The 15,532-nt window shown below is 34.9% G+C and overlaps 1 long non-coding RNA gene across 1 annotated transcript; it reads left to right on the forward strand.

Annotated features, from left to right (window-relative positions):
- The first annotated feature begins 13,373 nt into the window (after positions 1-13,373).
- On the forward strand, positions 13,374-14,114 carry LOC130052556 (uncharacterized). The gene is made up of 3 exons (XR_008800891.1): positions 13,374-13,570; positions 13,672-13,721; positions 13,977-14,114. It is a non-coding gene; the product is annotated as an uncharacterized LOC130052556 (long non-coding RNA).
- Positions 14,115-15,532: the final 1,418 nt, after the last annotated feature.

Consider the following 15,532-nt stretch of genomic DNA (forward strand, 5'->3'; position numbering starts at 1 on the left):
GATATGTTTGGAACGAGATGGTTCACAACTGTACCAGTGAGTAATATTCCATCAATAAATGTCTGAACTACAGACAATATGTGCATTAGAAGTCAAGGACAAGAAGATATAAATATACATATAATGAATAATTCTGTGGTGTTATCGTTCTAATTGATGCCGCAAAGCGCTGAAGAAGCATTATAACGTTAAATGTATCGATGTAATTTCAATGATATTCAGTGCTATCTCTGTTAAATGTTCATAATCTATTTTCACATTTGGTTAAAAGAAACCACTGCACAATTCAACCATTGGTTTTAAAACAGATACTGACTTAATATAATACAGGGTGTACATCGGGGTTTCACGGAGAAAACTGTGATTCACCTTGCCTTTTTCCGCATTATGGCTATCGATGTGGCTTACAGTGCAATTGTAGTGAAGATGAATGCCATCATCAATATGGTTGTAAAAGAAGTTATGGAGGTAAAATTCATTTCATCAATCAATATAAATGCATCTCATTGTATAGAAATAAAGCACTCGTAATTTGTCAATTAGTTCTACAAACTAGAAGTCTTGCATTATAAGCAAAGATAGCTCAAGGTTTTACATTAAATCCGACCATTTTTACTTGACTTTGATAGACTGTGATCCGGGAGCCTATGGTCCATATTGTGAATCAACATGTCCATATCCAACACTTGTAAAGGCGTGTCAAATGACATGAGATTGTGACAAGCATGACTGTTACCCGACTACAGGATGTCTAGTTGGTAAATTGAAATACTAATAGTTTTGCTTAAGATCCTATAGAAACAGTTGTGGGTATACATTTCAAAATTGTAGTACTATGGGATGAAAAGACGGGTTAGTACTATGCTACGCTCAATATGCACTAGTATATGCTTGGTTAAATTGTCTTACCCTATGTCCACATCCTTATAAGGAAATACAAGCAACTGTAAGAAGTTGGGCAATGTCTATTTTATCTTTTAATTAATTAAATACAAGGGGATCCATTAAATATCCCAATGCCATACCTTCACAATATCTACTGTTGTACAATATGTACTTTTTGTAATATACCAATATGAACTACGCTCATTATGAACTAGTATATGCTTGATTAAATTATCTTACCCTATGTCGGCAACATCAGGAAGTTTCCTTATAAGGAATACAAGCAAATGTAAGGAGATGGGTAATGTTTATTCTATCTTTTGATTAATTGACTACAAGGAGACCCATTAAACATCCCAATGGTATACCTTCACAGTTTCTACTGTTAATATAATAAATTTGTAAGATACCAATATTCTTCCCCCCCCCCCCCAGATTCGTCATCAACTGCTGCAGGTCCGTTAGCGGGACAACAACTAAAGTTTATCCATTGGATACAGTAAATGAAAATTTTAGTAAGGCATCCTATTAAATTGTTTGAATTCCAGATCATTAAAATCCACAAAAATATAATGTTACTTCATTAAGCAAACGTGATTTATGGTGGCATGCTCTCTTTTATCTAAATTTACAAGTGAGCATACTAGATCTGCTAATCATTATGCCGATGTAAATTATTTATTTAATATTTGACACTCTGTCAAACATAAATGTAAATAGTTCCCTCCGTTTAGATGAACTATATGCAGATAGTAGCTCTTTTGTTGGAAAGATGAATGTTTCCACTATCAAGGACATTTGAAATATGCCATTATTGGACTTGGAATGGTGTGCTGCGTGCTGCGTATTCCTGGTCTTCTACATAGGAGTATACATTATTTTCAACATATATATACCAAAAGTAAATAATAGACAAGAACACGAAATAGTAGTATACATTTTAAGGGAAACATTCATAAGGAAGTTATGGACGGAAATTCAAATGCGGACACTTTTTTGATGACGTGTTCACTTCACTGCATATGATGCATTTCGAAAAACGGAAAAAATTAAATTGAACGCTTATTGGATTTTATAGACACTTTTTTCTTTTGAATTGAAAAATTTAAAACATTTTTGCATATTAATACAAATTTCTAACGTGTATATATCACTACGTAATTAATAGTAAAATATACAAGCTGACCAAGTCAGCAAATGTGATATCAAATTTAAATAGAAACAACACGGAATTCAGTACACTCAAGCTTCCACCTGTTTGAATTTAATTTGTTATGTCCAATACTGCTCAGGGAATATTTTATTTAAAATGACTCTAAACAAGAACTCTAACATTGAAAATGAAGTATTGTGTACTTACAGCCGGAAAATAGAAAAAGTGGAATGCAATTCATTATTTGTATAGACTAACGCCATATTCTATATATGAGCTGCACTGTGGTGCCACATATTGTATAACATCACTGAAAAAGAATCTTTGAAATGTCTTGTTTAATTAATATGTACCTGATAATAAGAACGATACCCACATTTCCTAAAATTATAAAGAAGCTTGTTTTAAGAGGTTTTTGTGTATGTTTAATGCTGAATATGAAGTAATAGCAAGATGACTGCGGATGACTCCGTTTGCCTGGTCGGGATGTGGGGCTCACGGCGGGTGTGACCGGTCAGCAGGGGATGCTTGCTCCTCCTAGGCACCTGATTCCACCTCTGGTGTGTCCAGGGGTCCGTGTTTGCTCAACTATCTATTTTTTATTGCTTGTAGGAGTTATGAGATTGATCACTGTTCGTTATTTTCACCTTGCATATGAGAGAGAGAGAGAGAGAGAGAGAGAGAGAGAGAGAGAGAGAGAGAGAGAGTTCATGCATACTATAAAAATATCATATAGACAATGAAATCGGTATCGACTCTTCCGCTTTAAAATGAATCACATTAGTCAGCTAGTTTTATAATTAAAAAGATGCAAGCAAATGAAATAAGACGGGTCATCTAACGGCGGTTGTTTCCGGTCGACAGGGGATGCTTACTCCTCCTAGGCACCTGATCCCATCTCTGGTGTGTCCAGGGGTCCGTGTTTGCCCAACTATCTACTTTGTATTGCTTATAGTAGTTATGAGATTGATCACTGTTCGTTATCTTCACCTTTCATATTAAATAATATAAATGCAATTTGTTTGGTTAAAAGAATCCATGGAAATGACCTACTGATATAGCTTCAGAGTTTTACAAACATATCGTCTACCCTCATTACTATACATTCCTTATATACCAATGATTTCTTTTTCAGATTCGTTATCACCAGCTTCAGTTCAATTAACGACAACAACTAAATCTTATCCATTGAATACAGTGAATGAAAATTCTAGTAGGACATCATACTAAATTGTCTGAATTCCTTATCATTAACAAACCGCAAATATTATGTCTCCTTAATTATGCAAACTTGCTTTAATGCTGTATAACTCCATTTATCTAAGGTTACTCGTGAGTATACTAGTTCTATTAGCCAGTCTGTGGATTTAAATGGTTTATGCAATATTGGAAACTGAATCAGCATGGATGTAAGTAGTTTCCTCCCTTTAGATACACTAGGTGCAGAGAGTAACTGTTGTATAGGAAAAGGAACGGTTCCACTATAAAATGTGTGTATATTTCTTTCCAAAAAAAGAAAGATAATTCAAGTGTGAAAACCATATATTCCTTCTCAGCAAATACACTAACGTGGAAACCACGCATAATATTGTCATAACCCACGATCCGCATATCAGAAAATCATTCAAATGTTGTTATCATTCACATTAACACGACGTTTGAAAAATCTGGAGCGATGAATTATGGAATCACCATGCTATATTGTGTGGACGTGCCTCGGCTAAAAACATATAATGGTAAGTTGATATATAGCTAATGAAAATAGGGATAAAACATTCCACAAAAACAATCATTTATTGGTAGGATATATAAAGAAAGAGATAAAATCATAAATTGTCAACTGGTCTTAATGTTTTAAATTTGAAAAAAAAAACAAAAAACGATTTGATGTCCACCTGAAATACTAAAGCTGATTTTTGTATTGACTACAATTTGATTTATTGTTCAATTTTCATTGGTTGCGGTTTAGACTTCGTCTGGTAGAAAGAGATCGATAGATGGGTATGTGAGTTGTACATATATACCATCACTTTAATGACTTTTCAAAACTAAATGAAACATACTCAGTTTCTCTCCAAATGCTATGCATGCGTTTGATTTTTCTAGAACATATCATCTTAATTCTAAGGTGCCCATTTAGCGAAATTTTAAACACGGATATTGAAGGTGAAATTGGAAGTTTGTTATGGCAGAAAGTATGTGTAGGCTCGAATATGAAGTTGCACGGCTCCGATAGATCGTGAAAATACGGGAAATGGCATTGTTTATGTCTTCCCAAACAAGGTATTTAAATATCTAAATGCAATGATTTGCAGCTTTTAATTCTATGGAAGTTTCTGCAACATAGAAATCCGCGCTTCAGGGCTTGTATGCAGCTTTATCGCTAATAGTAAATCCGAAACAAGAAAATATATAATAATGGAAGTGGCAAATCGCATTCCACATATCATTGCGAGGCGACGTCATGTGATAAAATGTGACGTATATTTTATGTTTTGTAGAGAGGCGGATCAAACATTGTTCCAACCATTTGATGATAGTGGGAGACAATGTAACCGGCATACACTACTGTGACGACATTGTACGGTAGCACGTTATTACATTCATTTATGAAATCCACGTTATTTTGCAGCAGGAAAACGCACTACCGCACACCACACGCGTCGTCTTTAGAAGCAAAGGGTGAATGTGCTACCGTGATCTGCAATTTCACCAGATTTAACGCCTATAGAACATGTGTGGAATGAAATGGAACGACGTCTACGTCAAAAAAATATTGCGCATATAAATCACTTTATGATTTGTTCAATGCGTCATGATTTTGTATAATGCATCGTTGGAGTGATGATCATACAAGCTATCAAACGTGTTACAGGTTTTACACCCCCTTATTTTCAGTGACTGCTCATATCAACGATAATGGAAATGCTCTAGTGATTGATTGATTATTTCTTTTTAAGGTAGTACTCTACATCGTCATAATGGCTGACTTCCGATGCAAAAATCGATATCAGCAATATTTAACTTTTCCTTTTCCATTTAAATACCCAGCCCAGTAGCACAGTAGGCTAGAACACCGACTGGTGAACTGTAGGTCGAAGGTTCGAGTACAGCAGGGGTTTTAATTTTTTTCCAGATTACCTTCTACTAAAACCGTATTTTTTGACAAAATAAAGTAAATTTGAAAATTTTCAACTTCAAAATATTGTTGTACCTATCCTCCACTTTTCATCTACATCAAATTTCTCTGGTGTAGCATACCTCCTTAAGTGTTGTCGAGAAATTTTCCAAGCATATTGAGACGTCACCAGCTGTAGGTAAAGTATCATACATTTAGACCTATGCTTAGTGCTCAGGGTCATAGCAGATAAGGTACTTTATCATGTCAACACCTGCCGCTACACGGTAACTTCGTTTTTAAGATCATATCCGAAAGACCCGTGATTCTTTCTTCTAAATGTCGAGCGTTTGGCGAAGGAGACATCAATACCTATTATAACGTCTTAGATTTGATGTGGCAATGGCCCGAACGGGACTCGAACCCAAGACTTCCCGGTTACTAAGTGAACACTCTACGACTGACCTACCACGACCAGCATTTGCTGTTGGAATTGAAAGGCCATACATTATATCAAAGATACATACCTGTAATTTTGTCACAAAAATGAATTCAATGAAAACGGCTCTCTGTTATATATGAAAGGTGAAGATAACGAAAAGTGATCAATCTCTTAATTCTTATGAACAATACAAAATAGAGAGGTGGGCAAACACGGACCCCTGGATATACCAGAGGTGGGATCAGGTGCCTAGGATGATTTAACATCCCCTGTTGACCGGTCACACTCGCCGTGAGGCCTATATCTTGATAAGATAAACGGAGTTATCCGTAGTCAAAATCGGTGTGCCGAAAACGGCCTAGCAATCGGTATGAAACACGTCAGACAACATTTTACCCAATGATAGGTTGTATTGGCAATCTAGATCGTTATAAAGACCATAGAAGTTACGAAATGCTGTTTCTAAACGAGACTATTTGAACACCTGCACCCTAAACTTATATAATGTCGCAAAGTGGAACCATATTGTGATGCTTGTTGCCCACTTGATCATGATTGAAATAGCATTATTGATTTGATATATTGAGGAAAATAATCTATATTAAGATATGACATTTTAAGAACATATATCGGGAAGTATAGCTCTACTCTTCATTTAAAGCTTTACCGTTGTATGATTGAAATCGAAAAAAAAATCATTTTAGAATATCTTCCTCAAAATAGAAATGTAACATGAATATCCCGTTTCATACATGGATTTTATAATGGTTCCTATCCCCTTACACCAAGTCTTCAATGTCACAAATATGTGATGATTTTCCTTGCTTTTTATCATGTACATGTTTGACTATTCGCATGTTATGTGTGTCTAAACGTTCGATCTAATCTATCATAAGTCGTTTTACATGCACTGTACAATACGAAATCTGTATTAGAATTGGTTTGTAAGTAAACCAGACCACCGTTTAAGGTATCATTCAAGATCAAACAATTTAGCATATAACTTTAATGTCCTCATGTTTTAATGTTTTTAGATTGAGAAAACAACGAAAAGAGCGATTCACTGACAAAAGATTCTTTAAAATACATCGGAAGAACGGTCAGATACAATTATGACAATAACGGATAATGGTCAATAACAAGCATGTTCTAAACGATGTAAAATTCTTGAGTAACATATACCAAGAATAATTTGAATTACATATTTAATTTAATAGTGTACCAGATAAGTTATTACCATGCATAGCTTTTTTTAGATAATAAAAACGAACGATCGTTTCCAAAGTGTTACTCGATAAGTGTACATGTATCCAGTGCTCTTGATTAGGTATCCGTGGAAGATTCCAAAAAAAGTCATGTCATCATTTCTATCAGTATTGTATTGGGAAATACCACAGGCCTCCAACTCATCGTCTACAACTGTCTTTTTGCATACACACTACTCCTCAGAACAGTAATTGAAGGACATAATCGGAATAAACCGGAGACAGCAATAGTGACATCAGAGTGTGATATGAAATGTAACACAATGTTTACGTTTCAGTTGGGCAGTAATAAAAGTTATGAATGCGTGTTGATGGCTCCGTCAAACTTGCACTGCTTTCAATTATATTAAAGGACTTGGCGCTATGCAAATATATTTTACATTGTATATACCGTGTTCAACCCCGTGAGATTTTTATCATTTGCATATTCATAGTAAATCGCTCTACAATGAACATATCTAGGTTTAGTAAATGACAATCAAGAGTTGTAATGTTAAAATCGTTAATAACAATAGGCACGTTTCGAGTTCATCCGGAACACCCGGGATTTTTTCGCATTTAGCCACGCCGATCACGTGACATCAACAAAATGTTTAGCAGGGGCACTTCCGGTTGATATTGTTTACTCTGGTAACAAAATTGTCTTTGTCAAAATATGCATTTTGTGACACGAAAGGTCGCAATTCAAATAATGGAAAGAAAGGGGTGTATATCTACTTTGGATGATGTTAAAGTTCACCCTTTCCCAACCCTGAAAAAAATGTCCACGCAAAGGAAACGATGGCGTCATTTGTTTAGAAAACCACGAGTAGCAGAACAGTGCAGAAAATTAGAGCGATTACTACATTCCGTAAAAGCTGATCCAACACAGAAGCATCCCTGTTCTAGCCATTTCACCATATGAAAGGCGAAGATAACAAACAGTGATCCAAGTTTTATGAAAACCAAGAGGTTTGTACTGCCCTTTACAAATAGATACTGCGCGACATTAAAATAGGCCTAGTTGATACCCCTATCCACATAGATTTGAGCAATGTATGCATTTTACAATGGTGATCATGTGGCACTAAATCGATAGTAGATTATCATATATCAGGGAATTTACACTTCGAACTCATGGTTTAGGCTCATAGGCAATTTCGGGGGGATATAATTATAATATTGGGGGATCTATTCTTACAAATCTTGATTAGGATTTGCAATAATCATTCATCCAAGCTCCATACAGATAGTTCATTTACTTCCAAATAAATTTCAATTCCTATCAAAGAACTCTCATTTATCTTTGCTCCAACTTGACCAAGCAGTGTGCTTTGTATACATCAGAAAATACATGTACATGTATGTACACTTCCACTCATATTTATGTGCTCTCCCACTTCTCATTTAGTAAGAAAAATGAGCATGATTGTCTTTCTTCATAATCTATTCAACATATATACACAGGTTGATAACAATGACTGTACTCCTTATGTTGACTGGAATTATTGACTGGTATGCAGTAAAACAACTGAAGGAAAGATGAACTATCAATTCATTTCAGCCTGGTAAGAATCAATATCCTTTTGTGTATTATACACCTGCAATTCTTTTCTTTTGCTGCTTCAAATCTTGTGTATTTGAAATTTTAATTCTGATATTTTGGTATTATTATAGGTAGTCTGGCAGTATTATAGGTAATCTGGCAGTATTGGCATGACATCATGAGAGCTAATCAAGATGGTTAATGATGTATAGAGACACTGTCTGACGACCTCGAGGGAAAGGCAAGGAAAATGGATGATCCACTTCCTATATCCCTGTAAAAAAGAGGAAGGATATCACAATATTGACGATAAATTATTGTCAATTCAAGAATCAAAGTTGTGAAAATGCAAAAATAATAATTAATGTATTTGTTAGAAAAATATCGTTAACTGCATATATATTTCTTGAACTTATTCAGGAATACATCAGAAGTAGTCATTCATATTAAAACTGAATCTATGAATTTTCATAACTTTTATCAATAAAGTTTACTATATTTATTTTACATGTATCTAATTTCCCTAATACATTGTACTCATGGGAGTTTGCTTGCATTCAATGTTCTGACATGAATCCGAAAATGTGCATATTTCATCACAAGAGCCCATCTGGGCACTAAGCATGCGTCATGTATAAAGCAGACTCAAACAAGATCTACCAACATAATATTTGAATGAACACAAATGGTCTTAGATACTCTTTTTTTCCTTTGCAATATATGGCATTAAACAGCATTAATTTTTTTTTTTAATTTTGTTAATATATACAAGTCAATTAACTTTTCCCAAACTTTTGATGCATATAATGCATTTTCTCTGTACTGCTACATCTATTTGCACAGAATGGAAATGATGTCACTAACAGGAATATACCTTAATCATGAGCAGATATATTTTGTTCCATGATAACAATTTGAGCAATGATCACAAATACTCATGACATTGGAATTATGAAAACTCATTGAAATGCATGTATCTACTAGAGTTACTTTCATGCTAAAAATTCTTCTTATTAAATGAGTCACTTATAAATGAAAGACTTGTGACGCAAGTATTAGTTGATAAATAATAATTTTCAAATATCAATGTTTAAATTAGGGATGATATCATTTATAACTTAGTAGATATGATTAAATTATTCTTACCCATATAACATTTTTCTTTTGTCTTGGTCATTTTTGGTCGCATATATCGCATTCTGTTGTGTCTTTGATAAGTATGATGATCATTTATATAGAAATATTCCATAGCTTTGACATAATCAGCATGGTCAGTCATTCACAGATGATACCACTGTAATGTCCATAGTTTAATAGCAAACCATTCAGACCAAAGCAGGTCATATATGTACACCATCACATCACCTGCAAGATATATATCTGGTTTTACAAGCATGCATGTATAGAACAAAATATTTTAAGTTCAAAATTGCTTCACTTATTTTGTGAAATATTTAGGTCCATGAACAGCTCCAGTACAATCTCTATGTTAAGCTATAGAGCTTGATTTAGCTATTTCAAATCTTCTATGAAATTAGCTTTGAAAAGTGTAAAAATCCAATTTCAGTGAATGATAAAATTCCACCCATATACATGTTGTACTTGCAAAAAAAAAAATAAAAAAAAATAAACAAATAATATATTATAAACTACATTCCTCAGAAATTTTGATTCACAAATGTTACTTTTCAAAAATGTCTTACTACACCTTAGAAAGAGTTTTTTTCAAATCAGCATGAAATGATTTAATTATGAATGAGGATCAACAAAATAATGGATATTAGGCAATTCAAGTTTACATAGCGTAATATCTGTGGAAACGAGGGAGTTATTTATATTTGGCCTTTTTTACATCATATATGAAAACAATTTTGGTTTTAAATTGTTACAGAAAATCAAAATCAGTACAATTCTAAAGGCTTTCCACAAATTATGACATTGTTAAATTTGTTTTAGAAAAAAAAAAACAAAACAAAAAGCTGTCCGGGTCTAGTTTTGCACTCAGAAAAATGCAGCGAAATATTTGTGAGACTTTACACCCGCACTAGGAATGGACGAATACATTGTATAAATTGCCCAACCCCTCATTTCCACAGAATTCAGTACTGGGCATAATGTCGGCTTTATGAATCACTTTAAGACATTGTGTTTGTTTAATCATATACCGTTCTTGGCACACTGATTTTGACTGCGGATAACTCCGTTTACCTGATCAGGATATGGGGCTCACGGCGGGTGTGACCGGTCAACAGGGGATGCTTACTCCTCCTAGGCACCTGATCCCACCTCTGGTGTGTCCAGGGGTCCGTGTTTGCCCAACTATCTATTTTGTATTGCTTGTAGGAGTTATGAGATTGATCACTTTTCATTATCTTCACCTTGCATACAAAAAATAGTAACTATTTTGATTTACCTATTTGGTAGGTTTCACCGAGTCTAATACGTTCTTTTCATGTCCCACTATGGCTACTACTGTACTAATAGGGCCTAGGGTTCCTAGACAGGCCTTCTGCATAGATCTGCAAGTTACACTGCAACATCGTCGTCTTGTTTAAGTCTTCCATTGAATTTGACCAATGGTAGCTTATCAAACGTTGACAAACAAATACGTACCCTCATACATCCCAAACAAATGCATATAAGGTGAAGATAACGAACAGTGATCAATCTCATAACCCCTACAAGCAATACAAAATAGATAGTTGGGCAAACACGGACCCCTGGACACACCAGAGGTGGGATCAGGTGCCTAGGAGGAGTAAACATCCCCTGTTGACCGATCACACCCACCGTCAGCCCCATATCCTGATCAGGTAAACGGAGTTATCCGCAGTCAAATCAGTGTGCCAAGAACGGCTTAACAATCGGTATGAAACACGCGAAGTGTTGGTAAACAACGAGAAACCGGAAGTAACCCTGCTGAACATTTTTGGAGCGGCGTGACTAAACACAGAATAAAAACCGTGTTCCGGAGGAACTCGAAACACGGCTATTATGTTCAATAAGAACATGATTTAGTTTGCCTTTAAATCTGATCTAAGATTCAATAAAGACGTCAGTCCAAATATCCATCGGAGCTGAATCTCAGACGAATTATCAAAAAAAGTTCCAAAAGTGTGGATTTTTACGCATGAATCATAACTGCCTCTTGTCATCATCCTTATTTCTCAAACTTAGGAGGTTTACATTTATATTTCAAATTGTTTTCAACTATATCACCTAAATTGAGTGATTATGGTTTAATTTGAGAGCACACTACTAGCATTAAAAACATAAGACCTAGGTTTTGGGGATCTAATCTGAAAGACCATCCCATTTAGTCGCCTCTTACAACAAGCAGGAGGTACTGAGGACCTATTCTAACGCTGATCCCCACGGGATGTTTGAGAACAATGATTATTACTTCTTTGTCATCACTATATTGTCCAGGCAGAGGAGATCGTAAATAAGGAACTTTTATTCAATATACATTGTGTCAAAACACCCCTTTCAGTTGTATTCACTTTATCATTTTCATCTAATAGTTGCTTCTCTGTATATTTAAAGCATTAAAGTATATGTTCCGACGATTCCCGTGACGTCAAAAATGCGCATAAATTTTTCATAATTTGTTTTCAAACTTGCTAGAGAGCCGAAATGCCAACACTACTTTTGTAAAGATTGATTAGATAATTAGAATGTAGCACGAATGGCTGCAGCGGGGGATCTTGAAGACAAACAATTAACAATCTTTGTAAATATTTAGTTTAGAAAATAAGTTATAATAGCATAACTGCCAACTAAATAATGCAGATAACTTTCCAAAAAAATAAAAAATAAAAACCAAGTCAATCAACAGCTGCAGCAGTTTACCGTGGAATCATTTTAATTCGTGGGGAAAAATATTCATGGGTAAGCAAAATTTTGCTGGTTCGTGGGGATGTGATTTCGTGGGTAAGCGATGTGAATTCACTAGGTAAGATACTTCTGCTTGGTTTAAATAATGTTCGAAGACACGTACATTCGTAGGTATGAGTGACCCATGAAATCCACGAACATCAATCTCCAATGAACAATGATGATTACACAGTAAATGAAATTTAGCACAGAATCATGAAGATCCTTCAGATAGCACCACAAAAATCGAGGTCCCGTGTCATATCAGGTGTTGTAAGATAACGATGTATCCTATTCAAAGGTCGTACGTGCCGAGCATGAGTCCAAATTTTGCAGTCCTTTACCGGTAATGGTGCAGTCTCCATTTGAAAGATAAATTCTCGAGGGGACGTTAAACAATAGACAACCAACCAACCAACATATATTTCGTCAATTCTTTCAAATTCAGCAGTTTCACAACAATGCGGATCAGTTACTCAGTTTCAGTCCAAATCTTTGCGAATTGTGACAATTTTGGTGGACCAAAATCATAAACAACCAAAATGACTGAAATTCATCATCCAAAACGAAGACCGCGTGTGATCGACGTCTCCAAATCACATGACTGGTTTGATACTAAAAACAGTAATGAAATTGTAGAATTAAAGAGTAAACTGTTCATGTTATAAAACATAATGCTAGAATTTTTTTAACTTCACTAAACAATTGAAATAAAGATCTGCTCAAACATGATTTCTTTATGTTTTTATAAGGTACGTCATTATGCATAGTAGTGACGAGGTTATAAAATGTTATCTGGTAACAGGGGATGCTTACCCTTCCTAGGCACCTGATCCCACCTCTGGTGTGTCCAGGGGTCCGTGTTTGCCCAACTATCTATTTTGTATTGCTTGTAGGAGTTATGAGATTGATCACTGTTCGTTATCTTCACCTTGCATGGTTTTGAAGGCGGAGTAGAAAAGTGTAAATGGATATGAAGGAGGTGTTAAAATGTCATAAAGAGATCCCCATGGTTTGTGTTTGGATATATATATATATATATATATCAGATCAAACCAGAAATTCTGAGAGGTCCTATATTTATTTCAAATTAAAAGGATGTACACGATTATTTCCTCATTGATGCATATATAGATAATGCCGTCTTGAGCATGCATTCATAACATTTATTTTAGTCTGAATAGCAAACTATCACATAACTTCCTATCACAGATTGAATATCATCCAATTTTGATATGGTAGGATGCAAGACAGTGTTCTTACTGGGATTGATTAATTTTACTTGGGATCAAAATGATTGTGTGCAGTAAGTGAATAGCACATTAAACTTTGTTAAAAGTCTGAGAACTGTCTAATACATTCCTGTTGTATTTGGTTTGATCTTTTCTGTATATTTTCTATTTTCAGTGGTTGTTGCTTTGGTTTCGTGTGGGAAGAAGAGCTGAATAAATGCATCCGTGAGTTATCTAAACTAATGCATGTATATGCTATACATTTTTTAACTTTCAATTCATCCTAATTATTTTCTCCTCTCCCTGAATCTATGAATCTATTTCCGCGAAATATTTTAGAGACAAACGAATGAAAGGGTAAAGAAAAAATTAGTTATCAATTTCAGAACTCCTACAAAGAATACAAAACAGAATTTGGCAAACATACATGCTTCCAGCATTCTCGAGGACAGAAAGATCAGAATTATATTTCTATTGTAGCCTGTACCCGTGGATATGTTGGAGAAAATTGCACGAAGGCATGTCCTTTTCCATATTTTGGAGATAAATGTATTAACGAGTGTAGCTGTTCTTTACAAGAGTGTAATCACATATACGGCTGTAAATAAGAGCGTGAAGGTACAACTGTATGCAATAGATCTTTAACTTACCATGAAAACATTGCAAACAAAATGTATTGCTATAATTCAGTTATTCATCTTATTTATTTAGAATGTACCTCTGGATATTCTGGATCGTTTTGCGAGATGCCTTGTAGATATCCGTCCTATGGGTATCGATGTGAGCAGTCTTGTAATTGTGAAAAACACAACTGCAATCATTCAACCGGATGTGAAGGTATCTTTTTTTTCGCTATAAAGAATATGAAATATCACACATTAACTGTTCTTCAATTGCATTATGCATTTCTATATATTTTCCTGTTAATTGATAATATTGACTAATGTTAAAATTGTTTCATGTTCATGTTTCAATTCCTAATGAAAGGTGATTATAACGAACAGTGATCAATAGCAGAAGTTTTATATGAAATACGAAATAAAGAGTTGGGCAAACAAAGCCCTTGGACATACCAGAGATGGGGTCGGTTGTCGACCGGTCACACTGGTCGATAGCTCTATGTTTTGATGAGGAAAACGGAGTAATATAGGACTTATGATATTGATCACTGTTCGGTATCATCATCTTTCGTTTGAATACGCTTTATTATTGGGCATTATATATCATTGCTGTATTTTTTCTATTAGCGGGATCACCTGTTAGCAATCCAACGTCCTCATTAGAATCTACACCGAATCTCTCTTCAAGACCTTTTCAATCTAAAGAGGGTAAAACATTATTTGCATCTTTGGGCAGTGCGGAAGTCAGTCAATTGAAAAAATAAACATCCACATTTTCATTTGTTTTTATGCATGTACATGTAGTTGTTCGTCAGTCATACTTCTCTTTTTCATTAGGAATGTTTTATTTCATTTCCTCTAATTATTGTTACAAGGAGCTATTCTGTGAAAATCTGGGTTAAAGGTCCTCTGTATACCTTTCCTGTCATAATAGGCGAATAAATGGGGTGGTCCTTCGGATAAGACCGCAAAAGCCGAGGTCGCGTGTGTTGCATGATGAAGAGCTCTCCCTGCTCAAAGACCGTAAGCGTGTAGCATAGGCAATAATTTTGCAGACCTTCTCCGGAGATGGTGACCTCTTCATATGAGTGATACATTCTCGAGAGACGACGTTAAACAATATACAACAACCATTTGAATTTTCAGATACCTAAGTATCAAATCAATGTAAAATATGATAAACTTATTTTGAACTCTACAATCACCAATTAATTTCTGCATATCTGCGATTTTTCCATCCGTTAACGATTTTTAAATATTTTTGCACACAGCATTATCGCCTGCATATGTTGTTTACATAGGTATGTCTCTCTAATTCGTCGCGCAAGAAGCTTTTTTTCTGTGCATAATCACTTTTTAATTTGAGACAAGGTACTGATAAACAAGTTGATGTTAGAGGGGTTGCAAAAGTCTTAA

Source organism: Ostrea edulis, chromosome 3, assembly GCF_947568905.1.
Source record: "Ostrea edulis chromosome 3, xbOstEdul1.1, whole genome shotgun sequence".
Lineage (NCBI taxonomy): Eukaryota > Metazoa > Mollusca > Bivalvia > Ostreida > Ostreidae > Ostrea > Ostrea edulis.